The sequence below is a fragment of the Nycticebus coucang genome, chromosome 10, assembly GCF_027406575.1.
Source record: "Nycticebus coucang isolate mNycCou1 chromosome 10, mNycCou1.pri, whole genome shotgun sequence".
NCBI classification, from domain to species: domain Eukaryota; kingdom Metazoa; phylum Chordata; class Mammalia; order Primates; family Lorisidae; genus Nycticebus; species Nycticebus coucang.
Window position 1 is genome coordinate 32,205,990 of NC_069789.1, and position 7,834 is coordinate 32,213,823.

Below are 7,834 nucleotides of genomic sequence, written 5' to 3' on the forward strand. Positions count from 1 at the left end.
TGAGAACCTGTAGGTGTGGCCCAAGCTCTCCCCTGTATGGCCCTAGGCCTGTTAATGAGGTACAAAGGACACCTGCAAGAAGGGAAAGGGGCTTGACGAGGCCTGTCTGACCCTCCTTCTCTGGGCCAGCAACTCAGCTTTGGGCCATTTATGGGGTCCCACTGGCCAAGAGAAGGGTCTATTCAATAAGCTGGGGATTGGGGCTTAAAATTTAATTCTAGTTCACATTTCTCTTTATTTTCACAAGAACTCCCTTCCCCTTTACTTGAACTAGTCACTGGGTTTCTGCTTTATGACTAGAACCCCTGGGAAAGTGAGTTGAGAAGCCAGAGGGTCTCTCTTGGGTGTTGAGAAGCTGCATCAGAGCTTTGGAGTAGTGCTGAGTTCCCCAAAACACATATCCATTCCAAGAAGGAATTCATGTTCCTTCCCTCCCACTGGTTTGTCACCAGACTTAGTATTTTGCAAGCAGTTACCGAGGGAAGTGACAGCAGGAAGCCATTTGCAGGAAAATTCTGTGAGTGGGATCCCCTAGGTGGGTGTTCATTTTGTCGCAGAAGGAGCATCAAATTAGCAGGGTTATGTGGCAGTTGAGAGGCATGAGAATGGGCTCTTGATTGGCTTTGAAAGGAATCCAAGTTTACTCTAACCACGACCTGATCCTAATTCTGCTCATGTGCTCAAGTTGTCTTTCTTTCAGTCAATCTGATAACCAACATTAGCAGATTAGTTAGCATAGCTTTCTGACTATTTACAGGATGGCAGCCACTTTTTAAAAAAGAGTGCCAGAGGAATTGGGCTGAGTCATTATTCCTCTGTGAGAAGAACAGTGTTTGCTCCCTGTCTCCTCTCGGCAGCATTGGTGATTAGCCGCACCACTGAATTCTAAGTCTTCCCTTTCAGCAATTACAGAACCTTCTATTATGAGCTTGTTGGGAGTTTGTTAGAGTAAAATTTTACCTATTATGTTGCTCCACAGGAAAATCAAATTCTGTTCCTTTGCCCAGAGCAACTATGCCTTCTAACCCTGTTCAGATCAATAGCAACAGGAACACAATTGGGCCATGTTTGTTTTATAAAGACAATCACTTCTTTTCACAAACCTCAGCAGCGTCAAATTAAGTGAGCCACATCTAGGCAGAGCCATCAATCAAAACAAATCAGTCAATCCATCAAATAAACTGCTAGGATGTCTCAAGGGGATTTAGAAGAATTTATCCTTGTCTCATCTTTCTTTCATTATCACACAGTTCCTGCAATGGGTAGAGTGCGTCTGCTACCCCCAGTGACATGCAGAGGACCACACTGCTGAGGACCATTTCATGACAGCACAAGAGAAATGGCTTGGAAAGGAATGACACTTTCCAGAGAAGCAAACACGGCAGATCCATGTAAGGCACATATGGGGCCATATTTTCTGTTCCAATTATAAGGAAACTTTGATGCACCACATTAACAGCACTTAGGGGGATCCTATTGGAAACAGGAGCTGCACTTGGACAGATGGTTGCTTAGACTGAACATACATCTGGCCTCACATCTGGCCTAGGTCCTGGCTACCACACGAACCCAGGCTGGGGGTCAACAAGGGAGATAGTGCTGGAAGAAGAAGGACATTTCACACCAACTTAATGTATAAAGTCTGGGTAGCCTGGAGAGGCATCACTGCCTCACAAGCCGAGTGGCAGCTTAAGGCAGTATAGCAGCATTCTGACTCTCAGAAGCCTTTTATTCATCTCCAAAACAAAGCATTTGTGAGAAAATGGAAAGGTGAATACATTCAAAAATAGATCTAAAACAGGACTCGGCCCTTGGGGAGCTCTTTTCCTTGTTGCTCTTTCTGTTAAAAATCCCTAACTCATGGGCTGAAGAGCTGGCACCATGAGTTACCAGTTCCTGAGGGATCGCCATGGTGTGAGCAGCAATGGGAACCCATGAATCCCCCACTTCTCTTTGGCCAGGCAGCACCTCTACAGCCCAGCATTGCCACTCTTCTACACTGGAGTCACTGAATACCAGCTGCCACCATACTTTCCACCTCCCTATCAGCAGCTGGCCTACTTGCAGTCTGCTGACCCCTACTTGCATCTTGGGGAGGCATGCGCCACAGCCATCGACCCCCTGTATCAGCCTGTGCCTGCCGGCAGCCAGCAGCAAGCCTGGCCCACTGCCAGATCCAAGATGGAGCAGGCCTGCCTTTGCAACATGGGCACCCAGCTGACCTGCTGCCCCACCTCTCTGGACTGGAGGGTGGTGTGGTGAGCGCCCACAGGGTTGCTACTGCTCTGACTTGCTGCTGCTGCTGCTGCTGCTGCTGCTGCACCAGCAAGCCCTGGGTGCCATGGGCCTGGCTGGGAACCTGGGGCTGCACAACGTGGTGCACCAGATGGAAGAGGTACAGAATGTTGACCACCAGCACTTGCTGCCGCACAACCAGATTGTTATTTGCAAAGGTCCTATTTAGATGACCAAGAACCCTCTGTGCCTCCCTTGTCAGAAGGAGCTGGTGAGAGCCATGATGAATCCTAGAGAGGTCTTCTGCTCAGTGCCTGGGAGATTGTCCCTGTTAAGCTCCACATCTAAATATAAAGTGACAGTTGCTGAAGTACAGAGGTCCCCTCCTGAATGCTTCAATGCCTCATTACTGGGAGGTGTTCTCAGAAGAGCCAAATCAAAAAATGGAGGCTGGACCTTGCAGGAGAAGTTGGACAAGATTGGGTTGAATCTTCCAGCTGGCAGAGGGGAAGCTGCTCATATGACTGTCTTGACATCTTTAGTAGAAGGTGAAGCCATTCATTTGACTTGGGACTTTGTGTATGTCTGTGAAGCGGAATTCCCTAGTAAACTGGTGACAGAATATTTAACCAGACCCTATCTTAGAGGTCAAAATGAGATGGTAGCGAGGAAGAACATGCTGCTGGTGGCCCAGCAAGTGTATATAGAATTCACAGACCTTCTCAATCAAGACCCAGCACCCAACAGGAACAACAGGCCCACTCCTGTCCTGGAGACCAACATACAGAACTGCTTGTCTCACTTCAGCCTGATCACCCATGGGTTTGGCAGCCAGGCCATCTAGCCCTGATAACCATGGACAAATCCTACATGAACCCCGGAGATCAGAGCCCAGTGGATTCTGACAAAACCCTGAAGAAGATGGAGAAGCACAGAAAGTAAAATAGGGATAAACTCAGGGCCTAGGAGTCAGAAAAGGCCAGGCCTGGAAATCCTCTCAGCCCAGACCTTGGCCGTGGGGGAGGTTTGTGACCTACCTTACTATTACAAAGGCCTCCCTTGGTTTCTGGATCAGCAGCGATGGTCTTGCACACCCTCCTGGATTCCTCAGTTCTTTCTCTGGCTCTTCAGTGTCTTCTAACTTTGAACATTATCAGGTGACAAGTACTGGTTCTTTACTCATTAAACTTTTTTGTTTTTTGTTTTTTAACCCTTTCTCTGAAAGTGGTGCTATGAGTTCTAGAACCTTTTAAACAAATTCTCTGGGCTAACAACAAAAAGAATACACACACACTTAGTCATTGAAATGTCCATGTCAATTAGAGGCCAGGCACAGTGGCTCATGTGTGAAATCCCAGCACTCTGGGAGGCCAAGGCAGATGGATTTACCTGAGCTCAGGAGCTAGAGACCAGCCTGAGCCAAAGCAAGACCCCATCTCTAAAATTAGCTAGGTGTGTGGCAGGCGCCTGTAGTCCCAGCTACTTGGAAGGCTGAGGCAAGAGGATCACATGAGCTCAAGAATTTCAGGTTGCTGTGAGCTATGGTGCCATATCACTTTACTGAGGGTGACAAAGTGAGACTCGGTCTCTAAAAAAAATAAAAGAAATCTCAAATAGATGTGATCCAGATCAAACTTAACTTTTTTTCAATGTTAAGGTAACGGCTGGTTTTTATGTCGACCATATACACCTAAAAAAGTATTTATCTAGCTTCTGTGGAGATTAAATCCTCCAGTAGGAGGCAAAGGTGCTGTTTAGCAACTAGTTAATAGGTGGTATTTGACACACTTTAAATGTGTGTTCAAAGGGGGGCTTTTGGTTTTAGCAAACTTGTAGAAATAAAGCCTACTGATTTTTTTTTCTTTTTTCTTTTTTTTAAATCTGAAAGTTAACTCATTAAGCAGGAGACTCTTGAAAATGACATGATACTTTAAGTAGCAGTTCTCAACCTATGGGTCACGACCCCTTCGGAGTTTGAACGATCCTTTCACAGGGGTCGCCTAAATACATTCTGCATATCAGATATTTACATTACAATTCATAACAGTAGCAAAATTACAGTGATGAAGTAGCAACGAAAATAATTTTATGGTTGGGGATCACCACAACATGAGGAACTGTATTAAAGGGTCCTGGCATTAGGAAGGTTGAGAACCATGGCTTTAATTATTGAAGCTTTATTTGAATACTTATTTCAGATGTTTTGAATAAACTTAAAAAGGGTAGGCATGAAGCATCTTGTTTGCTGCCTGTGGTCCCCAAGTCCCCGTGGAGGCTCTGTATTTCAAGAAACAGTGCATTGAGTGTACAGATTTTATTTATGCACAATTTAATGGGGTCTGTAAATACTGGTGCACTTCTTATCCCTTTTTGAGAAATGGGATTCTATTTTAATATTAAACTTTAAATGGTGTTGGGATAATCTAGAACACATTTTAAGGTTTTATTCATATGTACACAGGGTATTAAGAATTAGGAGGATGCTGTTTTTGGAATGGAAGATTCTATTTAATTGAAGCTCTCTGTTTAGAAAGCAATAATGTGTCTTGTTCCTGTTGGGGTAAACCCTGAGATGAGTGTGCAGTGTGTGTGGGTGAAGTGAAGATTTGGAATGGAACTCCATACCTGTAAATGTTCCCCAAGTAATTGTTGTGTGTACGATACCTGTACAATAAAAGTATTTTGGATAGAATGTGAACAAAAAATAGATTTAGAAAGAATCCCAAGCCCCCCCAGATTGCCAACAACTGCTGGAGAATGCATATAGAAAGAGGGAGGGGAAAACAAGTTTCATCTCCACAGAGCAGATGACCCAGCTTCCCTAATCTAACTGCTGATAGAAATCTAAAGGTCTCAGCCAGCCTGCCTGCTGATTCTCCATGCAGGGATGGCCTTGATGGTGTTACCCTGTCTGGACTGGGTACCCTGTCCGGGCTCCTGTCATCTTCAGTGGTCTTGATAAGGAGCCACAGGGATGGCCAGCCTTTGTGCTTTACCGTGAATTGAGGGCCTGCAGAGAGACTAGCCTATCTGCCTCCCACATTACCCACTGATGGAATTTAGGGAAAGACAGATACAAAAAAAGGCAAGAAAAAGAAAATTTTGTTTTTCCCACAAAGAGTCTGTTTGACATGAGTCTCTCAAGGCAGAGATGCTAAAGATTCTGCTATAGAGATGCAGGAAGAACAAGATATAGGGTGCCACTTGGAGTTATGATATGAGAGCTAGACTTTAAACATGTAGGAATAAGAGGAAGGGTCTAGAGAATGTGAGACAGAATGGGGCATTAATAAAGGTAAGAATTGGCTGGGCAGGGTAACGAATGCTTCTAATCCCAACACTTTGGGAGGCCAAGGCAGAAGGATCCCTTGGGCCCAAGAGTTCAAGACCAGCCTGGCCAGCATAGTGAGATTCCTCCTCTACAAAAACAGTTTAAAAGTTACCTGGGTCAGGTAGTGCCTGTGGCTCAAAGGAGTGGGGTGCTGACCCCATATGCTGGAGGTGGTGGGTTCAAACCCAGCCCTGGCCAAAAACTGCAAAAAAAAAAAAAAAATTACCTGGGTGTGGTGGTTTGTACCTGTAGTCCCAGCTGCTCAGGAGGCTAATGTAGAAGGATCCTTTAAGCCCAGGAATTTGAGGGTGCAGTGAGATATGATTGAACCAGTCTGGGCAACAGAGTGAGACCCTCATCTCTTAAAAAATAATATATACATATATAATATGTGTACACACACATATATGTTTGTATGTGTGTGTATATATATATAGAGAGAGAGATATCGATATATACACACATACACAGACATATATAAAATTAAAAAAAAAAAAACCCACGGTGAAAATGAAGGAGAAGGAGATGTGTTAGGAGGAACACTAGGGCTGAGCAGAACTTCCGGTCTGCTATTCATGTAGGTAGAGAAAAGTGAGATGTCAGGTACGTTGCAAGACATTAAGATGGTTAACAAAGTATTAATTCCTTCACATAAAATGCATGCACACTACCATCTTTAAATACAAAGAATGACAACATACACACAACTAAAACCTGGGGGAATTCCTGGAGAAATTATATCTACACTTCGTCAAGATATAATATGATCGCTAGAAACTTGATCAAAACTTTTCGTATCCCCAAATTATAATGAAAAGCAACTTGAGTGGGTAAGAGCCATATTTTATTCACTTGAGTTGGTATTTCAAATAATGTATGTAAAATCCAATTCCGGTTATTCACCAGGGAGGAGACAGTACTGGTCCTGACAGCACAAGCAAGCAGCACAGGAGAAGCATCCCTAGTGTCTAATCTTAGATTCTCTGCTGTAAAGAGGATCTCTCGGAGGAGAAAGCCAGAGAAAGACCTTAATCAATTAGTGTGTAACCTTTGGTTCACTCAATACATTTTGTCTTGTGGTTAGAGCTGAAAGGCCTGAGGTTGCTTTATTTTAAAAGTTGTGTTGATGACTTATCAGGGAGCTCATTCAGGTGAGAGAACACTCCATAGTAATTCTTGTTCTACTTAGCTTTTATATAGGACCAGAGAGTGCCATGGGGTTATTAATCCACACTGTACCTTCAAAGCAATTTACCACATTCTGGACAGTGCCTGCATCCATGGGGCTGGAGAGTGTGGGAGGAGACAAAGGAGTCAGATGGCCTGAGCCTCTTGCTTTGAAGCATCAGTTTTCTGTTTCTGCCTTGGCTGGAAATCTTACTCACCAGCACTGTCCTGACTTTGAAGGATAACCCTAATGCTGCTCCATATAGCCTCTGCCATGGGGACCTGCAAAGGGGGTGGACACCTAGAAATGCCCACTGTATGACCCTAGTCAAAACAAGGGACTGTGTTTTTTCCCTCTCACATCTGTTTCTTGCCATTGAGACCACCCCTTACCCTTGCAGGGGACTTCACACACACCTGTCCTCCCACAGTTCCTTGCTGGGCTCTCCTGCCCAGAGGCTGTGTCTCCTTTTCCCTGACACTGAGCCTGACTCTTTGCCCTGAAATTGGGGCTGGACTCCCAAAAGAGCTACCAGGGACCCCAACAGCCTGGTCTGGCCCCTCTCTCAGGGATCAATAGAGGCAGGGTGCTGGCTCTGCCTCACCCCAGAGGGGTGTCTGTCTGTGAGAGGGAGCAGACAGGGAGAGGGGCCTGGGTCATGACCCCATGGAGAGTGTAGTGCTCAGAGTAAGAAGTGATTCCTGGGTGGCACCCGTAGCTAAGTGCTGGCCACATGCACCAGGGCTGGTGGGTTCAAACCCAGCCTGGGTCTGCTAAAAAACAAACAAACAAACAAAAAATAGCCAGGTATTATGGTAGGTGCCTGAAGTCCCCACTACTTGGGGGGCTGAGGAAAGAGAATCACTTGAGCCCAAGAGTTTGAGGTTGCTGTGAGCTGTGACAGCACAGTACTCTATGGAGGGCTGCAAAATGAGACTATCTCATTAAAGAAAAAAAAAGTGATTCACTTCTTCCTACTAAGCCAAATGAGAGAGACTTTAAGAGAATTACTTCTCAAGGTTAGCAGTTCCTGCCAGAAGGAGAGACAGTAGGCTGGTCCCTAAAAAGGGTGTAAGCCCCAGGCAACACAGTCTGGAGGT

At 45.2% G+C, this 7,834-nt stretch overlaps 1 pseudogene; it reads left to right on the forward strand.

Annotated features, from left to right (window-relative positions):
* The first annotated feature begins 1,881 nt into the window (after positions 1 to 1,881).
* On the forward strand, positions 1,882 to 3,177 carry LOC128596376 (transcription factor AP-2 gamma-like; annotated as a pseudogene).
* Positions 3,178 to 7,834: the final 4,657 nt, after the last annotated feature.